The sequence below is a fragment of the Triticum dicoccoides genome, chromosome 6B, assembly GCF_002162155.2.
Source record: "Triticum dicoccoides isolate Atlit2015 ecotype Zavitan chromosome 6B, WEW_v2.0, whole genome shotgun sequence".
Lineage (NCBI taxonomy): Eukaryota > Viridiplantae > Streptophyta > Magnoliopsida > Poales > Poaceae > Triticum > Triticum dicoccoides.
This window is the reverse complement of record NC_041391.1, coordinates 378,760,301-378,776,463: the sequence shown is the minus strand read 5'-3', so window position 1 is coordinate 378,776,463 and position 16,163 is coordinate 378,760,301.

The window sequence follows — 16,163 nt, the reverse complement described above, 5'->3', positions numbered from 1 at the left end:
CCCCGGTTCTAGAAACTTTGTCGATAACTTCGGCGAGGGTGGGGGTGGGGGAGTCATTGAAACATACCACGGTAACTTCTGTGAAAATAACATGATAAATCAAACATGGCGGACCAGATAACTTATGTACCCCCGTCCTGATAACTTGGTCGGCGAGGGCGGGGGTGGGGCAAGTCACTGAAACATGCCACGGTAACTTCTGTGCAAAAAACATGATAACTCATACATGGTAGACCTAATAACTTATGTACCCGATCCTGTTAAATGTGGCGACTGTAGCGAGGGGGAGGGGGGGCAACCCCGGTAATTTCTATGTAAATAACATGGTAACAGACACATACAAAGTTGATAACTCCCATAGAAACGCCACTGTAATTTTTGACCAGATTTATTTGTTGAAAAACATACACCCGATAATTCCTGTGTAAAAAGGATGATAATGTATACATCGCAGACTTGATAATAAATGTCTTACGTTTTAAACACCATGTTATCTTTCATCCAAGGGGGAAAAGTTTTTGAAACATTTTCACCGGTAATTCTCGTGTTAAATTGCCATACTTCCCCATGCCTTAACCTTCTCGTACTGTAGTTACCAGCCTTATCATGGTATAGTTATTATGTTGCTCATACGATAGTTATCATGCTGGTCATGCCAAAGTTACCAAGCCAAACTTTATTTTTTTCTGATATGATAGAAATAAGAAAGGTTTAAATAACATTGTTTGTCTACAATAGACAACAATAAAAGGTGGTTTAGTTGGTTATTAGGCTCAACAGCTATTGCATAGACCTGGGTTCAAATCCTCTTTCAAGCACTTTTATTTTCTTCTCATATTATGCAACAAAAAACCAAAAAAACCATTAGCGATTTATTATTTCCATCTACGGTTTTTGAGAGAAGGAAAAAAATCAGTGGAAACGAGCGTGGGATGATAACGATCACGTAGGCGTGCGGATCTGTCGCTAACGACCAGTCGACTGGTCGTTAGCACAGTCCAAAAGAAAATATTCTCTAAAAAGCTCCCTTCCCGTTCCCCATTCTCCCTTCCTAGTGTTGGACAACAACGCCGCCGCCGCCGCCTCCCATCTTCTCGTCGTTCTCGGAGGACGAGGACAAGAAGAATATCGCCTCCGGTGGCTGCACCGTCGTGCCCTCCACCCGCGCCGCTTATCAATGGGACCTTGCGCGGCTCCCTATTATTTCATCTCCATTCGCACCACCATCGACAGCGCGACTCCTCTCGCGGCTGCAGCGGCGCTCCTGGCCGGTAGAGGAGGAGTGAGAGGCTGCTGCTTCCTCAGCATGGTCCTGCTAGACGAGGACGAAGCCCTATGAGGGGACGGCTCCACTGCTCCGAGCTCCTCCGACCTACTGCTGCCAGCGCCATGGAGGTCCACCCCTCACTCTTGCCCCTCTCCCCTCTCTTTCCATGTGCCGCACTGCAGCAGCGAACCTAGTAATAATCAGCAGGAAAGATTACTGAAATTAATCTGGGCAATAACATGCCATCCTCCCTAACATTTTGGATGCAAAGTTTAACATTAACTGAACTATAGATTTGCATAGCAGAGGGCAAGGAACTGGTGGGAAGGTTCAGTTATGTAACTTTTGGGAAGTACAGTTAGTTATTGCATGATTAAACTACACTTGAGCAGCTGTCCCTAGCAGCAAAGAACAAAATGTAATGATTGCCTTTACTGTTGTACGCTTTTCTAAATAAAATGCAAAGTGTAGAGATGATCTGAAATAAGAGTGCTGCTGTAACATCCCAAATTTACAATTTGGAATGTTATACATTAGATCATCATTTCATATGATATTTTATTGCATTTTGGTTGATCCTAGAAATTCTACGCAACTCAAGGACCCACGAAGAGAGTTGGGGATTTCGTTATTTTCATATTTGAGGTTTCTCAAATTTTGAAAGAGGATCATTTGGTTTTAATTATTTTTCCCTTCGAAAATTTCTTATATGAAAAAATGGAGGGGATAAAATGACTTCTCCAAAATAAAGAAATATTGGAGGAAAAATATTAAAATCAAATAAGAATTTTATTTGGACTTTTATTGCTATTTTATTTGAATTAGGAAAAAAATGCGTTTTTCAAAATTTGACGAGAGGCCCAAATAAATGTTCACATTGTCCGCAATATTATTAGAGGACCATGAAAATTTATTTCAGAATTTTTGGAGTCTGTTTAGTATTTCTTTTATTTGTTTTTCTACGTCAGGATTTAATAAAAAAAGTGAACCACCTTACCGGGCCGTGTCCGACTAGGACACTGTACCCGGCAGGCCCTTTAAAGGCCGCAGCCCGACCCCGCTGCCAGCCCGTCCTGCCACCCCCTTTCCTGAACCCTAGCGCCGTCGCCCCGATCCGCCGCCGCCGATCCGCGCCGCCGCCGCGTCGCCGCACTGACCCGCGACGCCTCCGCCACCCCGCCGCCTCGCCCGCCGCCGCCGAACTCCGCCGGAGGAGCCGCCGCCCACTGACCGTCCCACCGCCGAAGGAGCCACCGCCCGCCGCCGCCGACCTCGTAGGAGGTATAGCCGCCGCCGCCGGTTTTTCCGAGAAAACCGTTCGTTTTTTTAGAAAACCCTAGGTTTATTTTTTAGATCGATTCGTTTTTTCAGTTTATTTAAATAGCGGACGTTCGTTCGTACGTTCGTTTTAAGGAACGTTGTTCGTCCGTTAGCCGAAAACAGCGAACGTTCGTTCGTTAGCCTGTTCGTCGCGTTTTATTTTTCCAGGGTTTTTCCACGTTTATTTTTGATCGCGATTTCTGCCCTAATCTTTGTTTTAGTTTATCTTTTCGTTCGTTTAGCCGATTTAGGTGATTCAAGCACCTAGATCTTAGTCTCAAAGCCCTCTTTCTGTTTAATCAACTTGAACAAGATTTTTGTACTATAAAATTTGAGTTTAGTCCAGATTAGTAAAGGATCTTGTTTCTTTCGTAGTTTGAGTTTCCTTGCACCGTTTGTTTTGATTCTTTTTGCAAACCGGAGTTCTTCAGTTGAACTTTCTGGTTAGATATTTTATTTCAGTTTTACCCGTGTTTCTTGTTGAGTGCTTATGTATGTTATTGTTTGCTTGCGATAGAGTACCCGGAGTGCGAAGCGTGCTACTACGAGTATCTAGGTTTTGCATATCATCAGCAAGGCAAGTAACACTTTGATCATACCTCTTTACTACCCAGTTTTATTGCATTATATCAATCCTCAAACATTGCATGGTTAGGATCTGAATAACATGTGGGTTTGGGAAGTAGATTATGAGGTAGAACCTATTACCCTGTTTATTATCAAACCTTTGGGAGTTACTTCTACGTTATGCTTATATTGCTATGCTATGCTCGTGGATTGGGTGAGTGTATCCATGATAGATGGGAGTATTGTTAATTAATGGTTAACTTAAGGTGGCTACTTAAATACACATCTGGGTGGATTGGTTGAGGCACCCTGGAGTACCCAGTGGTTGTCAGGGCACCAGGAGAATCCAGTGTTGTCCTAGGATAACCCAGAGTACGCGTGTGATCATCCTACGGTTCGCCACCCAGGCTCAAAGGGCTCATAAGATTATTCATGCTAGAAACTTTCGTGTGCAGCCAGAAGCCAAATACGGGCTCTGGCATAGGTGAGTAAGTTGCATGAAGCTCTTGAAGAGGTAGACTAGCAGATGTAGTGGGTTGTAGGTGGTAATGTCTACCCAGAGTAGAGAGTTAATGCTTCAGAAAGACTGTATCTCGAATCACCGATCATGGATGTGTTCGAGTATTGTGGGGAAAAGTGCGCAAACCTCTGCAAAGTGTATAAACTAATCATGGTTAGCCGTGTCCCAGGTTATGGACATCTAGAGTATCTGGTTCTTGGATTATCATGTTGATCTCATCACTCTAAATTAATTTGATTGGGTTAATTGATGTTACTCAATTGCGGTTGAGTTGGAGGAACCTTCTCAATGTTTATCAACCACCATGATAGTTAAATAAAATTTATTCCTTTGTTGTAGGAAAAAATTGGCTTTATGCAAAACTGTAACCATAGAGCTTTCCACCAGCCATATATGCATGTAGTGATAACATCTTTTCTGTTCATTACTCTATGTGTTACATTGCCAGCATATTCCATGTGCTGACCCATTTTGGTCTGCAACATTTCATGGTGTAGACTTTTCAGACGACGAGTACGGTGCCATAGGTCATTGTCGTTCACTCAGCAATGCCGTTGGAGTTGATGGACTCACTTTATCTCCCAAGCCTTCTGCTGTTATCGTTTTTAGATGGCCTTAAGAAATATTATTGTTATAATTTGTCTTTTGAGACATTCGATGTAATAAGTGTCTGATTGAAACTATGTTATAAATCCTCAAGTACTGTGCGTGTCAGCATTACCGATCCAGGGATGACACTGATGCACAGAGACTAGACTGTTTGAGGTCTGGTCGCTACAAGATGGTATCAGAGCACACGCTGACTGTAGGACACGACCACTAAGCTAAATCATATGTCACTCCTCTCTTCTCATTTTTGACTTCTCTCCCTTTTCTACTATATAGGATGGCGGATGTAAGGAACAAGTTTACACAACCGGATGAAGACACCCCTTTCGGACGACACTTGAAGGAAGTTACTAGGTACCTGAACATCGGAATACCAAGCTTCACTAGGACCTACATTGCCACTTTACCAGAAGAGGAGCGCTGGATGACTCGAGTTCAAGTACCAGGAAGGACGTTCATGCCAGTCACTGAGCCCATAGAGTTTTCCTTTCATGCACCAACCTGGAGTCTTAGAAAGAGCATAGCAGCCCACATCACCATGGGACGCATTGGAGAAGTTTACCACAAGGATCTCAAGGATACTATCTACCAGATTTGTGGGCGCCGAGATGAGCAATGGGAGATGATCAACACCAGGAGGGATAGGTCCATTGCAGCTTTCATCCAGGAGTTAAATCAGCACATTCGTCACTAGGAGAACCAGATGTGCACAGGCATGATAGATCTGAAGAAGGCAATGAGCGGGATCACAGAGCTGGAGGAAGAACTCAAGTCTAAACGCGATGGATATGAAGAGGAAATGATGATACTAGTGGAGAAAAATGACGACCTAACAAGGAAGCTAGGAGTATTCATGGGAGACCGCGCGGCAGCAGGAAAAGACGATGATTCCAATGACATTCGCTGGGAGGACTACATCATCATCGACAACACCGACTCAGACCCCGTAGCGATGATGACTATGTTGATGAAGCTGGAGCAGATATTATGGAGTCTTCCACCGATTAAAAACTTCTAGTCAACCACCATATCAGTAGTAGTATTCCCCCATGTATATAGTATAGTCTGAGCACTTTTGTAACGATAGTTAGACCGCTTGTATGCCCTTGTTTGAATTGATTGAAGTGATATGTTTGTGTTTGTCTCATGTGCATATGGGTAGTGTTTTCCCTGTAGACCTCATTCTATTCTATCTTCTCACCTTTTCTATACCCATCAAATGCCTCCGAGACATGACAATGGATTTGCTTTCCCACCGGAGCTCACTCAGTTGATCCAGCAGCAGAATACCCTGATGCAGCCACTAGTCCAAAATCAGAACTAGGGGAACAACAACAACAACCCACCACCACCACCTGTTGATCACTTAGCCCGTTTTCTAAGGCTGAATCCGCCGGTGTTCTCCAGTAGCCCCGAGCCGATTGTTGCAGATGATTGGCTCCGCAAGATTGGAAGGGAGCTGACCACTGTAGGATGCACAGACACGAAAAGAGTGCGTTTTACCGCACATCAGCTTGATGGACGCGCAGCATCATGGTGGGAGAATTTCACAGCCACTTACCCCATCGACACTGTCACATGGGACCAGTTCCAGCAGGCTTTTCGCACTGCCCATGTTTCAGCAGGAGCTATGGCCATGGAGAAGTGCGAGTTTCACAACTTGCGCCAAGGAGGACGCATAGTGGGCCAGTATGTCGATGATTTTAGTAAGTTAGAACGTTATGCCACGGATGCCGTCGCTACAGATGCCACTAAGCAGGAGAAGTTCCTTGAAGGACTGGATGGTGAGCTGAGCATGCAGTTGATGGTGGCAACCTTCAACAACTTCCAGGAGTTGGTAGATAGAGCTCTCATGATTGAAGGGAAGCAGCAGCAGATTGAGAACCACAAGAGGAAGTATGGACAAGGGAAGTACAATTCAGGAGCTCAGTAGAGGCCCCGTTTTACCCCGAACTCGGGAGGACACATTCACCATAACCATGAAGGCCATAATTCCAATGGAGGGAATTCGCATAACCATAGTGGACCCAAGAATGGGAATGGGAATGGAGGAAGCAACAGCCAGAACCGTTCCAACCCAGCAACGCCCGCCAAGAAGGATCTAAGTCACATTACTTGTTTCAAGTGCGGGAAGAATGGACATTACGCCACAAAGTGTTCAGAAGCAAAGAATGGAAATGACAATGGAAGCTCTGCGAAGAAGCCCAACCCTTTCAACAGGGGACAAGTGAACCACGTTAGCGTGGAGGAGGTTGAAGCACAACCCGATGCAGTTATAGGTAAGTTTTTGGTTATGTCATTTACTGCAATCGTTCTTTTTGATACTAGTACATCACATTCATACATATCAAGGGGATTTGTGGATAAGTATAACCTGCCAACCCAAGCCCTTAGGTCACCCATGTTAGTAACCTCGCCAGGAGTAGAGTATATGGCTAGCCTATGGTGTGTTCGGTTACCATTAAGGATTGGTAACTACGTGTTTCCCTCACACCTAATAGTATTGGAATCGCAAGGACTGGATGTAATATTAGGCATGGATTGGTTATCGAAGTATGCAGAGAACATTGACGGCGCCAGTAAGTCAATTTTGCTCACTACCCTAGAAGGAAGAAGGATTAAGTATGTATCCCGGCATGTGCCGAAGAGGACTCAAGTGAATTCCTTGTCAGGAGTTGTACAGGAGGAAGTACCAGTGGTGAAGGATTTCCCTTACGTATTTCCAGAAGAGTTGCCAGGCATGCCACCGGATAGAGACATTGAGGTTTTGATTGAGCTTTTGCCAGGCACAGGGCCAATATCTAAGAGACCGTATCGGATGCCCAGAAAGGATTTGGAAAAAATTAAGAAGCGGATTAAGGAGTTACTCGATAAAGGCTATATTCGCCCAAGTTCGTCACCTTGGGGATCACCAGTACTTCTAGTGGAAAAGAAGGACGGATCATTGAGGATGGTTGTTGATTATCGCGGATTGAATGAAGTGACGATCAAGAACAAGTACCCACTGCCGATGATCATTGATTTGTTTGATCAATTGCAAAGAGCTAAAGTATTTTCCAAGATTGATCTGTGATCAGGATACTATCAACTGAAGATTCGAGAGCAGGATATACCTAAGACAGCTTTTACCACAATGTACGGGCTATATGAGTATACCGTTATGTCATTTGGTCTGACTAACGCGCCTGCCTATTTCATGAACAAGGTGTTTATGTAGTTTTTGGATAAGTTCGTCATGGTGTTCATTGATGATATATTGGTCTACTCGAAGAATGAAGAGGAGCATAAGGAGAATTTGCGTTTGGTGCTTGGGAAGCTCAGAGAACATCAGTTATATGCCAATTTCAGCAAGTGTGAGTTTTGGTTGAAGGAAGTTGGATTCCTCAGACATGTTATATCCGGAGAAGGAATAGCAGTAGACGCTACCAAGGTTGTCACTGTGACTAAATGGGAAGCACCCACGTCGGTTGGAGAGATCCGAAGTTTTCTTGCACTCGGAGGATACTACAAAAGGTTCATTGAGAATTTCTCTAAGATTGCAAAACCCATGACGGAGTTGTTGAAGAAGGACACCAAGTTCAAATGGACCAAGGAATGTGAGACCAGTTTTCAGGAGTTGAAGAAACATTTGGTTACAGCCCCAGTGTTGATTCTTCCAGATCAATGCACGGATTATCAAGTGTATTGCGACACTTCTTGTCGAGGACTTGGAGCAGTGCTGATGCAGGAGGGAAGAGTTGTTTCATATGCCTCACGACAGCTTAAACCTCATGAGTTAAATTATGCAACACACGATTTGGAGTTAGCAGCCGTAGTACATGCGTTGAAGACATGGAGACACTTTCTCATCGGAAACCATTGTGAGGTGTACACGGATCACAAGAGTTTGAAGTATATCTTCACACAGAAGGAGTTGAATCTTAGGCAGAGGAGATGGTTGGAGCTCATCAAAGATTATGATATGAAGTTACACTATTATCCCAGAAAGGCTAATGTAGGAGCCGATGCATTGATTCGCAAGAGTCATGTCAATATACTCATGACCGGAGGACTACCCAGGGAGTTAGCAGAGGATCTTCGCGAGCTATGTTTGGAAATAGTTCCGAGAGGCTATGTAGCAGCATTGGAAATACAGTCTACCTTGATGGATAAGATCAGGGAAGCTCAGAAGACTGACAAAGAGATTGCCGAGATAAAGGAAAGGATGAGCAAAGGAAAGGCTAAAGGATTTTGTGAGGATGAGCACGATACCTTATCGTCTGAGAATCGCGTATATGTGCCTAATGACCCGGAGATCAGGAAGTTGATTCTGCAGGAGGCCCATGATTCACCGTATTCGATTCACCGAGGAAATACCAAGATGTATCTGGATTTGAAGGACAGTTTTTGGTGGACCAGAATTAAGAAAGATATTGCTGAGTATGTAGCAGTATGTGATGTATGTCAGAGAGTGAAGGCAGAGCATCAGAAGCCAACATGATTGTTATAGCCATTGCCGATACCCGAATGGAAGTGGGATAAGCTAGGCATGGATTTTATCACGGTATTACCCAGGACTCGTTTAGGCTATGACTCGATATGGGTTGTAGTCGATCGGTTGAAGAAGGTAGCTCATTTCATCCCAGTGAAGACCACTTACACCAGTGCTATGTTGGCAAAGATATACATGACCAGGATCGTATGTCTGCATGGAGTTCCGAGGACCATTGTATCAGATAGAGGAACCCGTTTACCTCAAAGTTCTGGAATCAGTTGCATGAGACTTTGGGTACCAGGCTAGAGTTTAGTACGACATTTCATCCACAGACAGATGGACAGACCGAGAGAGTCAATCAGATTCTGGAGGACATGTTGAGAGCTTGTGCGCTAGATTATGGATCTAGTTGGGACGACAATTTGCCATATGCAGAGTTCTCTTACAATAACAGTTATCAAGCCAGTTTGAAGATGGCCCTTTCGAAGCTTTGTACGTAAGGAGGTCCAGGACACCGTTGTTATGGCATGAAGTTGGAGACTGTCAGTTGTTTGGACTAGATTTGATTAAGGAGTCTAAAAAGAAGGTTAAACTGATTCGCGATAGACTCAAGGTAGCCCTATCCAGGCAGAAGAGCTATGCGGATTCTAAACGAAAGGAGACAGTTTACGAAATCAGAGACAGAGTGTATCTTCGTGTGTCACCACTTCGAGGAGTTAAGCCTTTTGGAGTTAAGGGAAAGTGAGCACCAAGTTTTGTGGGACCATACAAAGTTTTGGAACGTATGGGAGAAGTTTCTTACAAGATGGAATTGCTAGAAGGATTGTCAGGAGTTCACGATGTGTTTCACGTTTCCTAGTTGAAGAAGTGCCACGCAGAGATGGCCGATATTCCTCTGAGAGATACCGTGCCACTGGAAGTGATTCAATTGGATTGCGATTTAACCTACGAGGAGAAACCAGTGAGAATTCTCGAGTTTTCTAGTCGAGTCACATGCAGCAAGGTTATCAAGTTCTGCAAAGTTCAGTGGAGCCACCATACCGAGGATGAAGCCACCTGGGAATGAGAGGAAGACCTACGGAAGGACCACCCGCACCTATTTTCTAGCCAACCCGAATCTCGAGGGCGAGATTCATATTAAGGGGGGTAGGTTTGTAACATCCCAAATTTCCAATTTGGAATGTTATACGTTAGATCATCATTGCATATCATATTTTATTGCATTTTGGTTGATCCTAAAAATTCTATGCAACTCAAGGACCCACGGAGAGAGTTGGGGATTTCGTTATTTTCATATTTGAGTTTTCTCAAATTTTGAAAGAGGATCATTTGGTTTTAATTATTTTTCCCTTCGAATATTTCTTATATGAAAATAAAAGAGAGGGGATAAAATGACTTCTCCAAAATAAAGAAATATTGGAGGAAAAATATTAAAATCAAATAAGAATTTTATTTGGACTTTTATGACTATTTTATTTGAATTAGGAAAAAAATGTGTTTTTCAAAATTTTATTAGTGGCCCAAATAAATGTTCACTTTGTCCGCAATATTATTAGAGGACTATGAAAATTTATTTCAGGATTTTTGCAGTCTGTTTAGTATTTCTTTTATTTGTTTTTCTACGTCAGGATTTATTTAAAAAAAGTGAACCGCCTTACCGGGCCGTGTCCGACTAGGACACTGTACCCGGCCGGCCCTTTAAAGGCTGCGGCCCGACCTCGCCACCAGCCCGTCCCGCCACCCCGCCCGAACCCTAGCTCCATCGCCCAATCCGCCGCCGCCGCCGCCGACCATCGCCGGAGGAGTCTCCGCCTCCACCGACCGCCCCGCTGCCGGAGGAGCCGCCGCCAACCGCCACCGACCTCGCCGGAGGTATAGCCGCCGTCGCCACCGGTTTTTCCAAGAAAACTGTTTTTGTTTTAGAAAGCCGTAGGTTTATTTTTTTAGATCGGTTCTGTTTTTCGGTTTAGTTAAATAGCGGACGTTCGTTTTACCGAATGCTATTCGTCCGTTAGCCGCAAATAGCGAACGTTCGTTCGTTAGCCTGTTTGTCGCATTTTATTTTTCCAGGGTTTTTCCGCGATTATTTTCGATCATGATTTCTGCCCTAATCTTTGTTTTAGTTTATCTTTTCACTCGTTTAACCGATTCAGGTGATTCAAGAACCTATATCTTTGTCTCGAAGACCTCTTTCTGTTTAACCAACTTGAACAAGATTTTGGTACTGTAAAATTTGAGTTTAGTCCAGATTAGTAAATGGATCTTGTTTCTTTTGTAGTTTGAGTTTCGTTGCTCCGTTTGTTTTGATTCTTTTTGCAAACCGGAGTTCTTTAGTTGAAATTTCTGGTTAGATCTTTTATTTGAGTTTTACCCGTGCTTCTTGTTGAGTGCTTATGTATGTTATCGTTTGCTTCCGATAGAGTACCCAAAGTGCGAAGGGTGCTACTACGAGTCTCTAGGTTTTGCAGATCATTAGCAAGGCAAGTAACACTTTGATCATACCTCTTTACTACCCAGTTTTATTGCATTAGATCAATCCTCAAACATTGCATGGTTAGAATCTGAATAACATGTGGGTTTGGGAAGTAGATGATGAGGTAGAACCTATTGCCCTGTTTATTATCAAACCTTTGGGAGTTAGTTCTACGTTATGCTTATATTGCTATGCTATGCTCGTAGACGTGGATTGGGTGAGTGTATCCATGACAGATGGGAGTATTGTTAATTAATGGTTAACTTAAGGTGGCTACTTAAATACACATCTGGGTGGATTGGTTGAGGCACCCTGGAGTACCCAGTGATTTTCAGGGCACCTGGAGAATCCAGCATTGTTCTATGATGTCCCGGAGTACCCGTGTGATCATCCTATGGTTCGCCACCCAGGCTCAAAGGCATCATAAGATTATTCATGCTAGAAACTTCCGTGTGCAACCACAAGCCAATATGAGCTCTGGCATAGTTGAGTAAGTTGCGTGAAGCTCTTGAAGAGGTATACTAGCAGATGTAGGGGTTGTAGGTGGTACTGTCCACCCAAAGTAGAGAGTTAATGCTTCAGAAAGACTGTGTATCGAATCTCCGATCATGGATGTGTTCGAGTCTTGTGGGGAAAAGTGCGCAAACCTTTGCAGAGTGTATAAACTAATCATGGTTAGCCGTGTCCCCGGTTATGGACATCTTGAGTATCTGGTTCTTGGATTATCATGTTGATCTCATCACTCTAAATTAATTTGATTGGGTTAATTAATGTTACTTAATTCGTATTGAGTTGGAGGAACCTTCTCAATGTTTATCAACCACCATGATAGTTAAATAAAATTTATTCCTTTGTTGTAGGAAAAAATTGGCTTTATGCAAAACTGTAACCATAGAGCTTTCCACCAGCCATATATGCATGTAGTGATAGCATCTTTTCTGTTCATTACTCTATGTGTTACATTGCCAGTGTATTCCATGTGCTGACCCGTTTCGGGCTGCAACATTTCATGTTGGAGACTTTCAGACGATGAGTAAGGTGCCACAAGTCGTTGTCGTTCACTCAGCTATGCTGTTGGAGTTGATGGACTCACTTTATCTTCCAAGCCTTCCGCTGTATCGTTTTTAGATTGCCTTAAGCCATTATTGTATTAAGTTCTCTTTTGAGACATTCGATGTAATAAGTGTGTGATTGAAACTCTGTTATAAATCCTCAAGTACTGTGCGTGTCAGCATTACCGATCCAGGGATGACACTGATGTACAGAGACTAGACTGTTTGAGGTCTGGTCGCTACAGCTGCTGTTTGTATCGCTACAGAAACGAAGGCCACTGGTCAGAGCGTTTATCGTAGGGAGAATGAAACCTGAGGAGATTGTTGTAGCAATATTTCTCTACCAGATTGTGACACCCCCGATTCAATCGTACACTAATCATGCACGCAAACGTGTACGATCAAGATCAGGGACTCACGGGAAGATATCACAACACAACTCTAAAACATAAATAAGTCATACAAGCATCATAATACAAGCCAGGGGCCTCGAGGGCTCGAATACAAGTGCTCGATCATAGACGAGTCAGCGGAAGCAACAATATCTGAGTACAGACATAAGTTAAACAAGTTTGCCTTAAGAAGGCTAGCACAAACTGGGATACAGATCGAAAGAGGCGCAGGCCTCCTGCCTGGGATCCTCCTAAACTACTCTTGGTCATCGTCAGCGGGCTACACGTAGTAGTAGGCACCTCCGGTGTAGTAGGAGTCATCGTCGACGGTGGCGTCTGGCTCCTGGACTCCAGCATCTGGTTGCGGCAACCAGAAAGAAAGGAAATGGGAAAAAGGGGGGAGAAAGCAACCGTGAGTACTCATCCAAAGTACTCGCAAGCAAGGAACTACACTACATATGCATGGGTATATGCGTAAGGAGGCCATATCAGTGGACTGAACTGCAGAATGCCAGAATAAGAGGGGGATAGCTAGTCCTATCGAAGACTACGCTTCTGGCAGCCTCCGTCTTGCAGCATGTAGAAGAGAGTAGATTGAAGTCCTCCAAGTAGCATCTCCAAGTAGCATCGCATAGCATAATCCTACCCGGCGATCCTCTCCTCGTCGCCCTGTTAGGGAGTGATCACCGGGTTGTATCTGGCACTTGAAAGGGTGTGTTTTATTAAGTATCCAGTTCTAGTTGTCATAAGGTCAAGGTACAACTCCAAGTCATCCTGTTACCGAAGATCACGGCTATTCGAATAGATTAACTTCCCTGCAGGGGTGCACCACATAACCCAACACGCTTTCCTGGGTCATGCCCGGCCGCGGAAGATCAACACGTCGCAGCCCCACCTAGGCACAACAGAGAGGCCAGCACGCCGGTCTAAACCTAAGCGCACAGGGGTCTGGGCCCATTGCCCATAGCACACCTGCACATTGCGAGGGCGGCCGAAATCAGAACTAGCCCCCTTAATAAAAGAGCAGGCTTACGTTCCAATCCGGCACGCGCCGCTCAGTCGCTGGCGTCATGAAGGCTTCGGCTGATACCACAACGCCGGGATACCCATAACTACTCCCGCGTAGATGGCTAGTGCGTATAGACCAAATGGCCAGACTCAGATCAAATACCAAGATCTCGTTAAGCATGTTAAGTATCCGCGAACGCTGAACAGGGCCAGGCCCACCTGTCTCCTAGGTGGTCTCAACCTGCCCTGTCGCTCCGCCACAAAGTAACAGTCGGGGGCCGTCGGGAACCCAGGCCCACCTCTACCGGGATGGAGCCACCTGTCCTTTCAGCCCACTCATCAGAATCACTTGCGGGTACTCATCGAGCTGACCCGACTTTAGTCACCATCTGTAGAGTATGTATGTTTGTATAGTATATACCCGTGATCACCTCCCGAGTGATCACGGCCCAATAGTATAGCAAGGCAGACTGACAAGAATGTAGGGCCAATGATGATAAACTAGCATCCTATACTAAGTATTTAGGATTGCAGGTAAGGTATCAACAGGTGTAGCAACAATGTCAGGCTATGCATCAGAATAGGATTAACGGAAAGCAGTAACATGCTACACTACTCTAATGCAAGCAGTATAGAGGAGAATAGGCGATATCTGGTGATCAAGGGGGGGGGGGCTTGCCTGGTTGCCCTGGCAAGGAGGGGTCGTCGGTGACGTAGTCGACCACAGGGGCATCAGCGTCTTCATGGGGTCCACCGGAGAGAAGAGGGGGGAGAAACAGTAAATACATAGCAAACAAGTGCATAATAGGACAACAAGCAAAGCTAGACGTGTTCTAACGCAGTGCTACACATTATCGGCGAAGGGGGATAACATCCGGAAATGTTTCCCCAGGTTTAGCATTTTCGGACAGACGAACCGGAGGGGAAAAGTTCCAGGTTCGCTATGCTAGGAGTGTGTGGCGGACGAACGGAGGGTGTAACCGGATTCGTCTCGTCGTTCTGAGCAACTTTCATGTTGAAAATATTTTAACCCGAGTTACGGATTAAAAGATATGATTTTCTAAAGATTTTATTAATTTCTAGGATTTAATTAATTATTTAATTAATTCGAAAATGATTTAATTACATCAGCGTGTTAAGCGTGTTAAGTATCCGCGAATGCCGAACAGGGCCAGGCCCACCTGTCTCCTAGGTGGTCTCAACCTGCCCTGTCGCTCCGCCACAAAGTAACAGTCGGGGGCCGTCGGGAACCCAGGCCCACCTCTACCGGGATGGAGCCACCTATCCTTTCAGCCCCCTCATCAGAATCACTTGTGGGTACTCATCAAGGTGACCCGACTTTAGTCACCATCTGTAGAGTATGTATGTATGTATAGTATATACCCGTGATCACCTCCCGAGTGATCACGACCCAATAGTATAGCAAGGCAGACTGACAAGAATGTAGAGCCAATGATGATAAACTAGCATCCTATACTAAGTATTTAGGATTGCACGTAAGGTATCAACAGATGTAGCAACAATGTCAGGCTATGCATCAGAATAGGATTAACGGAAAGCAGTAACATGCTACACTACTCTAATGCAAGCAGTATAGAGGAGAATAGGCGATATCTTGTGATCAAGAGGGGGCTTGCCTGGTTGCCATGGCAAGGAGGGGTCGTCGGTGACGTAGTCGACCACAGGGGCATCAGCATCGTCATGGGGTGCACCGGAGAGAAGAGGGGGGAGAAACAGTAAATACATAGCAAACAAGTGCATAACAGGACAACAAGCAAAGCTAGATGTGTTCTAACGCGGTGCTACACGTTATCGGCGAAGGGGGATGACATCCGGAAATGTTTCCCCAGGTTTAGCATTTTCGGACAGACGAACCGGAGGGGAAAAGTTCCAGGTTCGCTATGCTAGGAGTGTGTGGTGGACGAACGGAGGGTGTAACCGGATTCGTCTCGTTGTTCTGAGCAACTTTCATGCTGAAAATATTTTAATCCGAGTTACGGATTAAAAGATATGATTTTCTAAAGATTTTATTAATTTCTGGGATTTAATTAATTATTTAATTAATTCGAAAATGATTTATTGACATCAGCATGATGTCATGCTAACATCGGCAGTCAACAGAGTTGACTGGTCAACCTGACCAGTGGGTCCCACTGGTCAGGGACACATGTTAATTATCCAAATTTAATTTATTCTAATCAGAATTAATTAAGGGTGGGCCCCACTGTCATACTAATTAACTAACCGGTTAAATAGACAACTAATGTTTAATTAGTCTAGTTAGTTGTTTAGTTTAATTAAACACAATTAATTAAGTTAATTATTTCTCTAATTATTTAATTTTTTATTTTTATTTTTATTTTTATTTTTCTAAATACATTCAGGGGTGGAGGGCCCTTGTCATTGGCCTAGGGGGCCTAGTGGGTTTGCGTGCGCTGCGGTTGTCGTGGGTGCGGCCGCTGGGCATCGGCGCCCGACTGG